Genomic DNA, 12,693 nt, shown 5'->3' with positions numbered 1-12,693 from the left:
CCTTCCTTCAATTTTTAGACAGGTTATTTATTTTGAACTTTGGACAAACCTAGAATAGAGAAATGTGCTTAATTACTTTAACCCAGGGATTTACAAGTTTAATGTCATAATAGAACTTTTTTTCATAAATCACCACTTGAAATTGGAAAATACAGTTTTAAATTGGCTGAAAATTAGCTTTATCCTTGTTAGTAGCTATTTAAACCAAAGAGTAGATTTTGAGACATTGGATTTTCTCTAAAAGCTATTTAAGAGGTTATTTCTTTAACACAAGATACTGGAAAAATCTATCGCATTGTAGTAAACTAAGAATGTCTAGGAATCCAGGAATGGTAGTAATGGAAAGTGAGGACTAGAATTCTAGACTAGATATGACATTGTAAGTTAAGGTTGCAAAAGAAAAGTATATAGATTCTTTATCTGATGGAAAACTGATTGCAGAAGAACAATTTAAAGGTGTCTCATATTTACCATTTAATTTTTCTTTTTAGGTGTTTCAAGAGACTGGAAGAATCATTTCACTGCTGCCCAGTATGAGCGATTTGAAGCAGATTATCAGAAGAAAATGAAAGGGTCTACACAGCACTTTTGTGCAGAGATCTAAGAAATACCTGTTCTTTCTCCAACTCTATGAAATGGCACTTAGAAGAAAAAAGTCTTTGAAACTTAGTGAAAGAAAATTCTGTATGTGATACTTCCTGATTTACTAATAACAGGGGTTTGTAATAAGCTTTTCTAGGAATTTCAAGTGGTACAAAAGAAAGGTCAGTATTGTCTATGATTTTATTACCTTCCACAATGCTTTTTGTTGTTGTTGTTTTTTTTTTTTTTTTTTTTTGCAAGTCATGCTTTTCAGTGTCTAAAATGTTTAGGTGATTATGGTCACACCTCTGAAAACTGTGATGATGTAGTTCTTTATATGATGGCACTTGCAAAATTAGGTCTCTGATTATTCTGGGCTTTAAAGGGACAATTTTCAGATGTGATTTTATCAGTACCTGAAAATTCCTGTTTATATATTCTGTGTCTTAAGGAAAGTTGGGTCAAATATTTTTCTTCAGTACTTTGACATTTTAATTATTATGATGGAATAGCAAGTACAGAAAATTAATACAGGTTTTCCCTGTGGTAGTCTTCTAATGGTTTCACACTTTTCAATTTTATGCAGTCATGATCCAATAATTTATCTATAGCACTATAAATAAGTTAAATATCTTATCTACCTTATCTATAATATTTATCTACAATAAAGTTGGCTTAAGGTAACTTGTTTAAAAAGTTTAGGATCCAGGAAGTGAAAAAGGTCAACACAGAGTTTTCCAGAAGGAAAAGGTACATATCCAAGTTGCAGAATTGAGACCAAGTTTTTCCTAGGCCAAGGTATACTATTTGTTCTTCCCAATTATTTACATCTTTCTATTCATTAGCAAAATGGAATCAAATGTCCTACCTATTTCATAAATTCTGTTTTGCAGCAAATTCTAAAATTTTAGAGTACCACATTTCAAATATGGAATTCCAAACATAATTTAGACTAGTTTCCTATGTATCTCCATAATGTAATCATGTCAGTTACATTTTTTTATTATCATTGACTGTTTAGCTGTTTGCTCAAATGAAAAATGTAAATAGAATGTTTATTCTTCCCATACAGCAACATAGAACTTTGAAATGAGAAAGATGTCCTTTTTTTTAATTTGGCAATAAGGAATTTCAGATCCAAATAGTGGGCAAATTATAATGCTTTTGTGCAATAGCTTAATAAAATCTAGCATTATGAAATGATTGAATGAAAATTCACATTTATACGTGTGAAATGACAACATATTATTTGATTAAAATACCTTATTTTATGGTATTGGGCCATAATGTGTGCTTTTGTTCTCAAGGCAACATTGATAGTGATACAGCTTGAAACTCTATAGTTATTCCTTTTGGCAGGTAAGAGGGATTATCATATATATTGCAGAGTTTGAGTTTATAACTCAGAAATGATTCCTTGTTGCACACATGTATTTTGAGAGAATAAGAAAAAAACTATTTAAAATTCTTTTCAGTGTGAATATATAATAACTACTGTAGGATTTTGTTGTTTATTCTTTACCTTGATAGGTAGATATCAGAGTTTTAATAATAAAATCCCATAATAGAGATCATAAACTATTTTCATACTTTTAATGCATATTTATTTCTTATTTTGATTAAATGATTTACACCAAATCATAATTTAGAAAGTATTGAAATTTTTATACTATAATATAAATACCTGTACCTGCTTTTTCTAGTATAAGTCATCACAAAAAAAACACTGGGTGATCACACATTTTCTCTCAGTATTTTTTATACTAATCATTTTCTTTATCCAATAAAGATTTAATATTGTATTTTGACTATATCAAGGTCTTTTGTGTGCTGTGATAGCTTTCAGGCTGTTCTGTGCTTTTTTTTTTTATATATCATTGAAGAATCAAACACAAAATCAAAAGTTATTGAAAACACGGCCTATATGAAATGGAAGGGAAAAACATAACTCTTATTTGAAGTTAGTGTGAAAGCTATTAACATAGATAAGCATAATTATGACGTGACCTACTGTAAGTATACACCCTGGATTTACCATAAGAGCCCCTATATCAAATATCTTCATTTCTTTACCTCATATACATGCAGATAATTTTATATCATGTTGTCAATATTTAGACTTAGAATGTATTGACATTGTCCTTGTAATTCTTGATTTAATCAGTATAAAATTTATACTCTGAGCATTAAAATATTTGATATTGCCTATTTAGAGTAGTTGGTTGAAACAGGAAAGTTAAAATGGATTATATTAAATGTACATTTTATGTAAAACTTTTAAAGTACAAAAGATGTAAAGGCTTTATTGTGATCTCATGTATTATCTACTACCTGGTCCGTTTCAAATCTCGACGAATTCTAACTTTATAATAACCCCAAGGAGCTCTAATTTGAAGGGAGGGAATCCCAATTTATTAAAATTAGCAGTTGAGTGATAGAATTTAGTGTTTGTGCCCTCTATTAGTAAATGGGGCAGCTGTATCTTAGATATCTAACATTCATCTACAACAAAGGATAAGACAGTTGCGCAGATGCCAAAGTACAGAGATGTCTCTCTTAAAACAAAATAAAGGCAAGATATTCAAGGTTAAGATTCTAGATAGAGGCTCAAAGTAACAGTTGCATTTAATTTTTCATTAGATGACATGTAGTCATTTTTCTAGTGAAATGAATTCAGCCATTTTTCTTGTGAAATGAATTTAGTCAATAACCTTCTGTAGGATAAATGGTTTTCAGGCTTTTCTGCCCTCCCACCATTACGATTGCCCTGCCTGATGGGGCACCTGCAGTTGTTACATTGTTACAAACTATCTTCTTTAAGTCTGTGGGCCATGGGAGGTGTATTGAGATAGTCACCAAGAGGAAGCAGAAGCAGGAGAGAGACAGGAGAGAGAAGTGGAGAAAGAAAGCCAGAAGAGGGAGAGAGAAGCCCAGAGTGAAGACTTGCTGGAGGCTTGGAGGCCTGCCTGCCTCCTGGCCTCCTGGTATCCCTGCCTGCCATAGGTCAACTGCATCGCAACTTTTGATGCCATGTATGTAAAGCTCAATACAAGCCTGAAAAAAGCCACTGAGGGCTCCAAGACTCTCCCTGTACCCGTCTGCTGGATCATAGATAACCTGCTCAGTGCCCATCCTGGCACTACACCTACTAATACATATTTGTACATGGACCCATTCTGGTTGATTAAATGACTTTATAAAATGTGCAGAATGTCAAAAATTCAGTCAACATACAATATTACAAAACACTGTACATGTACACCCACACAAATACACAAGTAAACCAACCCTAGTAATATCTTGGGATTTTTTTATTGCATATTTATACAGAACACAAAGAAAGAAACAAAAATTGGCAATTCTCCTGGGGATAAAATATGATTCAAATATTCTGACGTTTTATATTCACACATACTCTGTATGATCGAATAGAAACATTTAGAAAAATTCAAACACAATTAGAGTTTTGACATTTATTTAGTTCTTTTTTACTTTTTTATTGAGTTAACAGTGATGACAACATTGTGTTTATCAGTGGTTATTCAGTTAAGGGAAATAGGTTCGTACCTCCTCGGATGTATGTTGCAACACCACAGCCACCATCAAAGCACCTGTAGTTCTTTGCCATGGACCATTGTGGCCCCTCCTTGTTCCCACTCCCACTCTACCTCCCCCTCTAGTAGCGTCAGTGCTGCAGTCCTTCTTCCAGGGCTTGCTTTGGTTTAGTTTTGTCAGTTCCTTAATTCGTTTCTCCGTATTCTATGCAAGTGAACACATCCAGCATTTGTATTTTCCTTTTGACTGAAGCGTCCTTAAGGATTCACTAATAGAGATGTTTTTTCTAAATTGTGCTTTCCCATATTTGGTGTTAACGAGCATGTGGACCTGTGAGCTTATTACAATACTAGACAATGGTAGAAACAGGCCAAAATTGCAGAATACATGGCTCCTGTAAAGCTTGCAAATGAACAAACCGAGGAAAATAGGGGGACTGTTAAATTTTCTTAGTCATAATTTAATCCCTGTGGAATTCTGAGGTTATTTATTTCAGCTGGAGGAGGCAGAGTACATAGTACTTATTAATATCAACTTTTGTCTTTATAAGGAAAGAGGGAGGAAGTTTCTCTAGTATTTTATAAATTAAAACTCTAAACAATTAAACTCATTTTTCAAAAGTTGAAACCCAGGAACGTTTGGGGAAAATTACTAGACCTCAGAGCAATAACAATGTATTGATCATAATTTCTATATTAAATGTTATTAAACAGAGATGAAACAAATTTTAAGAAATAACTTGTTAAATAATTAGTGAGAGAGATGGAGAATGAAAGAGAATTCCATTCTTTACACATATGGTCATTCTTCATAGGTCAACTGCATCAAAGGTGGGTAGGACAGGCCTCCCCGGTGGTTCAGCAGTTGAGAGCTGGGCTGTGAAGCTGTCCGCAGCCTCTGCAGCACCGGTTCCATCCCCCGCCACCTGGTGAGGGTTCCACATGGCATGCAGACCTCTCCTGCTGCCTGCTGCTCCCCTCAGTAGTGTCCTTCGTCAGTCTGTCTGCTCTGCTCCCCGCTCTGGCTCTGGTGAATTCTCTCACCCTCCCGTGCTTCCAACTGTACCCAGTGCTTATATAAATAAATAAATAAATAAATAAATAAATAAATCTTTTTTTTTTTTTTAAAAAAAGATTTAAAAAAAAAAAGATGGGTAGGAGAAATTTGGTTTTCATTACTTTCAGTTCTTTTTCTTTCTTAGGGAGATAGATGCTATCATTTCTAGAAATCAGCATTTTTCTGTCTAACTCTTTTTGCAAACGTAGAATTACTTGTAATTCTTTGAAGAGTTTAAACCAAAAGGAAACTAACCTTTTGCAGTCTGCCTATTGGTAGGCCTGTGTTTCTGGTTTTGAAAGGGGAAAATGCATAAGACTACTATACTGAAGAAAACGGAAAAATGTTTTTATCTCAGCCAAGCATTTTAAAATAAACAGCCTATCTATAAAATTAGGGTCTGTAACACTGGGAAATGGTTTTGGAGCAATCCCTGAAAAATTGGAAACTTTATAATCGCGGCAGATGTACTTTTATAGGGCAATTTAAGAATCAGTGAAGTGTATTTTATGCATAAACTTGGTTTAACAACATCTATACATCTATAGATAACATTATATACACATGCATATGTATAGGTATATATGTATATGTATATACATATGTGAATATGCAAAATATAAACATGCATATAACGCATCCCTTATTGTAATTTCAAAGTTTTACTAGTGTAAAAGTCCTCTGAACCCCACCTGTACATCCTTTCTTCCTCCCAAAACTCCCCCACCTCCTGATCTTTTTATTGTCGCCAAAGATTTGCCTTTCAGAATGTTATATATTTGAAAATCACATTGTATATGGCTTTTCTGGATTATATCCCTTCACTTAAGTAGTATGCACTTAGATTTCCCCCATGTCTCTTCATGACTTGCATCCCACTTTCCACAGTGCTGAATAATGTTCCATTGTCTGCAGTTTCCTGATACACTGACCTACCAAAGGATCTTGCTTGTTTGTAACTTTTGGCAATTATGAATAAAATTTTGTAAACATCCTTGTGCATTTATATGTTTGGACATAAGCTTCCCATGCCTCTGGGTAAATACCAAGGGATACAAATGCTGCATGGGATGCTAAAGAGATGTTTACTTTAAATAACTGCCACAATTTCTTACCACAGTGGCTGTATCTTTTGCTTTATAGTTCCCGCTGTTACACACTGAGCGAGCATTTGATCTAGTTAGTGATCCAGATTTTGGTCAAATGACATTTGCCCATTACAGGTGAGTATATTTTTTCTTTTAATTTTCACTTATCTCACAACAAATGATGTAAAACATCATTTCATATAATTGTTTGCCATTAGTAGATGTTCTTTGATGAGGTTTATATTAGGGTCTTTTACAAGAACAGATTTATTATGAAAAGGATGAAAAAGATAGGCACCTACATAATCAGAAAGCAGACGGGAGAGCTGCCTAGACATTTTTAATTGGAGTTTTTGTACTTATTTTTGAGTTTTTAGCATTCCTCATATGTTTTATAGCATTGTCTTTATGAATTTTTTTTGCAAATATTTCTTTCAGTGTGTGACTTTTCATTCTTTCAAGTGTATGTTTCCAAGCACCAAAATATTTTAATTTTAATTTTAATGAGGTATAATTACCAAATTTCTCTTTCATGGATCATACCTTTGGTGTTATATCTAAAAAGTTGCACCACAGCTAAGGTTAGCTAGATTTTCCTGTATTATTTCCTCAAATTTTTGGGTTTTACATTTAAGTCTGTGATCTATTTTGAGATTTTTTTTGTGTGGGTTAAGGGTGCAAAGTGTGTGTCTTATACCTTATAATTTCAGAATGATCATAAACTTTTAGTGAATGTTAATAACTTGATTACACCAAACTTTCAGCTCCAGTCTGGACCTTTTCCTTCATTTAGATAGATATATTCAACCCTCTTGTGGACTTTTCTATCTGCAATTTCCTTTGAGCTTGTGTTTTCACAAAATGCAAGATATTTTTATTGATAAGTCTGCCTGAAGAAAATACTGTAGCCTGGGTGGCTAAAATAACAGATGTGTATTTCTCTTATTTCTGAGACCTGTAAGGATGATAGATGTTGTGGACACTTTTCCTGGCTTGTATGTGGCCTTTGCAATATCTTCAATGCAGAAATGTGAAATAGTGTCACGTCTAAGGACACCAGTCTTACCATGGGGAATGTAGTCCAATGATCTGTAGCCTCATGCACCTAATAATCTCCTAAAGGATCCACCACCTATTACAACACATAGGGGAATAGGGCTTCCACAATGAATACAACTTTTACCTTTTCTTTTCTTTACTGCTCTCTATAACCTTATCTGCATAATTGTTCCTTTTTTAAATTTTCATATTTTTATTTAATTTAACAAAGATACCATTATGATACCCCATCGGATTGTCAATGCTGTATACCCACCACATTTGTATGTTTTTAAACATTTTTGTAACTCTCAATATTAGAACATTTACTTTTACTAATGATTCCTACTCATTTTTAAGTTCCAAGGACAGGCAATTTATTTAAGCTGTCTTTGTATTTCTAGTACGTTTCACCAAGCTTCATGGCATAGTTTGATCAGTAAATGTTTGGTTTGTGAGTGCAGAAATGGAAGTGCTACTAATTTTCCAAGTATATTTTCACAGGACTCGGCCAGACATGAAGATCTTTGTCTTCACCTTCATCATGGCTTTCATGGTCGCCATGATTGTAAGTATAACAGGGAATGTTGAAGAATATGTTCTAAGTAATTATACAAAAATCTTTCATTTCCTGAGTTCTGACATGTATTCACATTAACCTGCACATGGATTTGCCGTTTTAATATTTTATATGGACATTTTCCTTGAACTAATCTATGTAAGTTCATTAAGCACTTAGAACAAATCTTGGGTACACTACACACACACACACAGATTCTGATTCAAGGTAAGCATACAAAGACATGTCAGAGAAATTAATTTGCTGTAAATATACATTTTTAAAAGAATTTCATTAACATGGGAAAGGGAGGCTCATATAGACACTTAAATATTAAAAACTTTACACATACCAAGTGTCAGGAGTTTCTGGCTTGCAACATAGTTTAAGTGTCACTGGGTAAAACACCTGTCCTCTTAAGCCATACCTGTCCCTCCCTAAACCATACCTCTGTCATATCCCCATTTCATTCCTCCACTTTATTTTTTCTCTTGTTAAAATTACTGATCGTTTTTCACTTTAATATTCCCTTTTTTTTTTTTTTTTTTGGTTACTGAGAAATGCATCAGGAAATAATAGTGCTTCAACTTGTCCAAGCAGTCCTTGTGGTAGTTCAAAACGAATTCATCATGATATCAGACAGTATCACAGAAAGAGCACCGAAGCAGAAAAATAAAGATCAAAGAAAAACTGAGTAAAAGATAACACCAGATTACATGTGTACAACATATATTTGAAACAAGTAACCTGAGAGCTACTTAAATCATACCCATGTAAAAAACATTTGTCTTGAGAAAATATAGGTTTTTTTTCTGACTGTCTCTTACAATTCATGCTAGAGATTTTCCCTTTCATGCACCAAAGAAATTTGAGTAAATTCAATTGATATTTGAATGCAGCAAATTAATTACAGCATTTTCACTCATTTAAAAGATGTTTGTAAACAAAACAAAAAAAAAAAACAACACTGCCTCACGTTTTTTCTCCATTTTGGTAAATGAAAATTGTGGGAGTTATGTACATGCTTATACTCATCTAGAAGTAAAAATTATATATTAACATTTCTTCTTTTCTTTTTTTCAAGAGTGCTGATTCATCATCAGAAGAGGTAAGGCATTTTCATTCACTGGAGTAGTTGAGAATTAGCCATGCATTAAATTTTATTTTGTTGTTTTTATTTTAACAGAGACCTAGGAGAAAGGAAAATTACTATGTAAGTATTTGCCTGATGATAGGTACAGTACATACAGAATTTCTTATTTTATAAGAAGACTCAAACCTCTCTGTAATATATCCACTTAATGAATAAATAAATTACATGTTAATTTTATCTGTTCATAATGCACTGAAAAAGATTTAAAAATCTTAGGTACAGTAGTAGCATGTAGAGAGAAACTTTTAAAGAGCCCTGAATACACCAGTTATTTTCTTAGAACTTAAGTATCTTAATTTGGTATGTAAGCACATATGATTTGATCTACAGAATATTTCAAATTCTAACTCTCACATAAAATATAAGGTTAAAAAATCGTAGTGCATGTAATATGGTAAGTTTCCACCTTGAAGGGTAATGAAGTCTTTAAATTAAAATGATGATTTTAAATAAAAATAGAACTTTTCATTTATTGACCATTTTTCTTTTTTCATATATCCTTGATATCTTATTTTGACATGTCATATCAATGTGAAAATGTCTAAAATTCTTCAAACTAGAGTAAACAGATAACTTCAAAATGACATCAAATAAAAAGATGCAGAAGAGGGATGAAATAAATATTACTGAATAGGTGTTTTATGATATAGGAAATTCATTATAAGTTGGCAGAAGGAACTCCATTCACATTATGAGTGAATTTATTCTTTCTGAAATATTTAAGTAAGAGCAAGGTAGTAATTTGGAAGTTATTTTATATAGAAAATTTGATCTTTATTTGAGTGATTGGCTATACTTTTTAGATTGGTTGCAACCATGTGCATTATAAAACAAGAAACATTTCAGCAAATAGTAAAAATGCAGATACTTTTCCATTTTTACATTTGCACTGTTATTCTTTTAATTCTTTCTAATTTTCTCTTTCCTTTTGTTTGTATACAGAGACAGCCATATCCAGCATATCCATATCCAGCATATCCAAATGCACCAAATTATCCATATCCCAATGCTTATCCAGAAGGATATCCAAATCGTTATCCCTATGCTTAAAATGCTCCTCGGTAACCTCAGGATATAATGACAGGTGTAAGTAGATCTAATGATATTTTATATTCTCCAAAGTAGCAATGGTGACAGATAAATCAAGAAAAAACTGTAAATAAGTGATCAAGTCACAATCAGCCCCAAGTTAAGAAGTGTAGTCTGGTATAGCTCTCATGAAATGTAATTATTTATCTAAATGCTTCCAAATGAACAACTTTTATCATGATTTGGCTAAGATAGTGAGCTTTGAGGACTGGAATGCTGTGTTATCCTTTTCCTGACAACACCATTTTCATGACTTTGAACTGCTTCTAGCTTTCAAAACCTGAATTTTCTCATGAACGTGATAGGTATTATAATGCCACTTATCTGCCTGTAGAAATTGAGACTATTAAAAGACATATGAAAACACTTGATCAGAATTGTATATAATTGTGACTAAAGAGGGTCCCACCCTTAAATATGTTTCTGAAAGTTGTTTATAATTTTTCCTACTAAAATATAATCCTTGGAGCATCATTTGGAAACTGTGAGCAATTTAGACACCAAAGCCACAGCCAGACCTATTGTAAGGTCAGGACTGGGCACAGTGCAGGTTTTCTGATCCCATGCAGACCGGGTAAAGGAGGAGTCAGAGTCCTCAGTGGTTTTGCAGGTCTTTTATTGGGGTTCACCAGGCATATGGCAGGCAGGGGTGCTGGCTGGGGGACTGGGAGGCTGGCAGGCAAGTCTTCACTCTATCTGGGCTCTCTGGCGTTCTCTGGCGTTCTCTGCTTCTGCTTCGGCTTCTCCTTCAGGTTCTGCTGCTGCTGGCTGGGGCTGCTGGCGTCCCCCCGTGACGCCGCCCTTAAAAGCACAGTCTTAGCTCAGCTGAATCCCATCTACCTATGCCCACACCCTATTCCAGGTGCCCGCCATCAGGCATGCATTCAGGACAAGGATCCATCATCTATCCTGATGGCGGAAGGGCAGAAAAGCCTGATATTTTCTTTACCCTACAGTCCACCCCCTCAGGGTTTTCTGCCATACAGTCTATACATATATACACAATTTTCTAAGCAAACAAACAATGCAGCCATGGCCCACAAAAGCAAATACATCAAATAACAAAATACAACATAACAAAATACAACAGAACACAAATAAGTCCAGGCAGGGCACCAACCAAGTGCAAAAGACAATTATTGGTACCAGCAGATGAGCCACCAAATCTGCTGCCGAAGGCACTGCTCATACGAGGGAGGGGAAATCACACACGGCATCTGCTATAACACACCAGGAGCCGTCAGGCTTCCTGGCCTTCTCTGGCTGTAGTCTCGGCTACAAGGCACACACAGCATCCACCCCCAGGATGCACTAGCTCTGGGATTGGCAATTTTATTCTGTTGGGGGTGATCGCCAACCCTCAGGGTTTCTGTCTGCAGTCGCTCCAACACTCGGCCTTCATGGCCACCCATGCGACTCACAGACCCCTGCTCTCAAGCCAACCCACTGCACAAGCACATGGGTTGGGGATCCAAACTTTGCATTTGGCTTGGGCTCCACCCCAAGTCACATTCCCCACCCGTCCCCCAAGGACGGGCTCCTCAGCTCCTCACCCTCACTCAAGAATGAGCAGGGCATCACCCATAGGTGATTTTACGAGACTCACAGGGCTTCAGCATACCCAGGCTGCTTAACAGCCGCTTTAGGGCTTCTCAACTTAGCATCAGTACCAGCTTTTGCCACCTTAGTTGGCTTTTCTCCTCCACCTGGCCACTGGGCATACACAGGCTGCTTTTGGCCATCTAGGCCCACTGGCCACCCCCAGATTCTCAAAAAATAAACATAACCTGCTAAGGTCCTCCGCCTTCTGGCAGGATTGTCAGTCCAAAATCATCAGTTCATCAGTCTATCAGTCCATTGGCCTCTCCCTGCTTCAGCAATGGCCTGCTGCCTCAGGGGTCATTGGCTGGTCCTTTCCGGTGTCGTTGGCTGGTCCTATCCGGTGTCGTTGGCTGGTCCTTTCCAGTGTCGTTGGCTGGTCCTTTCGGGCGTCTCCTTCACGCCAGGTCTCATCCTGTAGCTCGTGGACGTATCCATCTTCTATACCGCCATGGTGCCTCCAGCGTCGTCACAGGCAAAGTCTGTTCTCCTTAGTCCCTCCAGGTCTTCGGAGGGCTCCAATACCCGTCTGCATGGATCCTGCCGACTACGCCAATTGTAAGGTCAGGACTGGGCACAGTGCAGGTTTTCTGATCCCATGCAGACCGGGTAAAGGAGGAGTCAGAGTCCTCAGTGGTTTTGCAGGTCTTTTATTGGGGTTCACCAGGCATATGGCAGGCAGGGGTGCTGGCTGGGGACTGGGAGGCTGGCAGGCCCCCCAGCCCCCAGCAAGTCTTCACTCTATCTGGGCTCTCTGGCGTTCTCTGGCGTTCTCTGCTTCTGCTTCGGCTTCTCCTTCAGGTTCTGCTGCTGCTGGCTGGGGCTGCTGGCGTCCCCCCATGACGCCGCCCTTAAAAGCACAGTCTTAGCTCAGCTGAATCCCATCTACCTATGCCCACACCCTATTCCAGGTGCCCGCCATCAGGCATGCATTCAGGACAAGGATCCATCATCTATCCTGATGGCGGAAGGGC

General features: G+C 36.4%; 1 long non-coding RNA gene across 1 annotated transcript; it reads left to right on the top strand.

Annotated features, from left to right (window-relative positions):
• The first annotated feature begins 6,382 nt into the window (after positions 1–6,382).
• LOC129144679 (uncharacterized) lies at positions 6,383–8,986 on the top strand. Its single transcript, XR_008549098.1, has 3 exons — positions 6,383–6,416; positions 7,824–7,887; positions 8,963–8,986. It is a non-coding gene; the product is annotated as an uncharacterized LOC129144679 (long non-coding RNA).
• Positions 8,987–12,693: the final 3,707 nt, after the last annotated feature.

Source organism: Talpa occidentalis, unplaced genomic scaffold, assembly GCF_014898055.3.
Source record: "Talpa occidentalis isolate TD23 unplaced genomic scaffold, MPIMG_talOcc4v2.1 talOcc4.6, whole genome shotgun sequence".
Classification (NCBI taxonomy): domain Eukaryota; kingdom Metazoa; phylum Chordata; class Mammalia; order Eulipotyphla; family Talpidae; genus Talpa; species Talpa occidentalis.
This window is presented reverse-complemented; position numbering and strand designations above follow the sequence as displayed.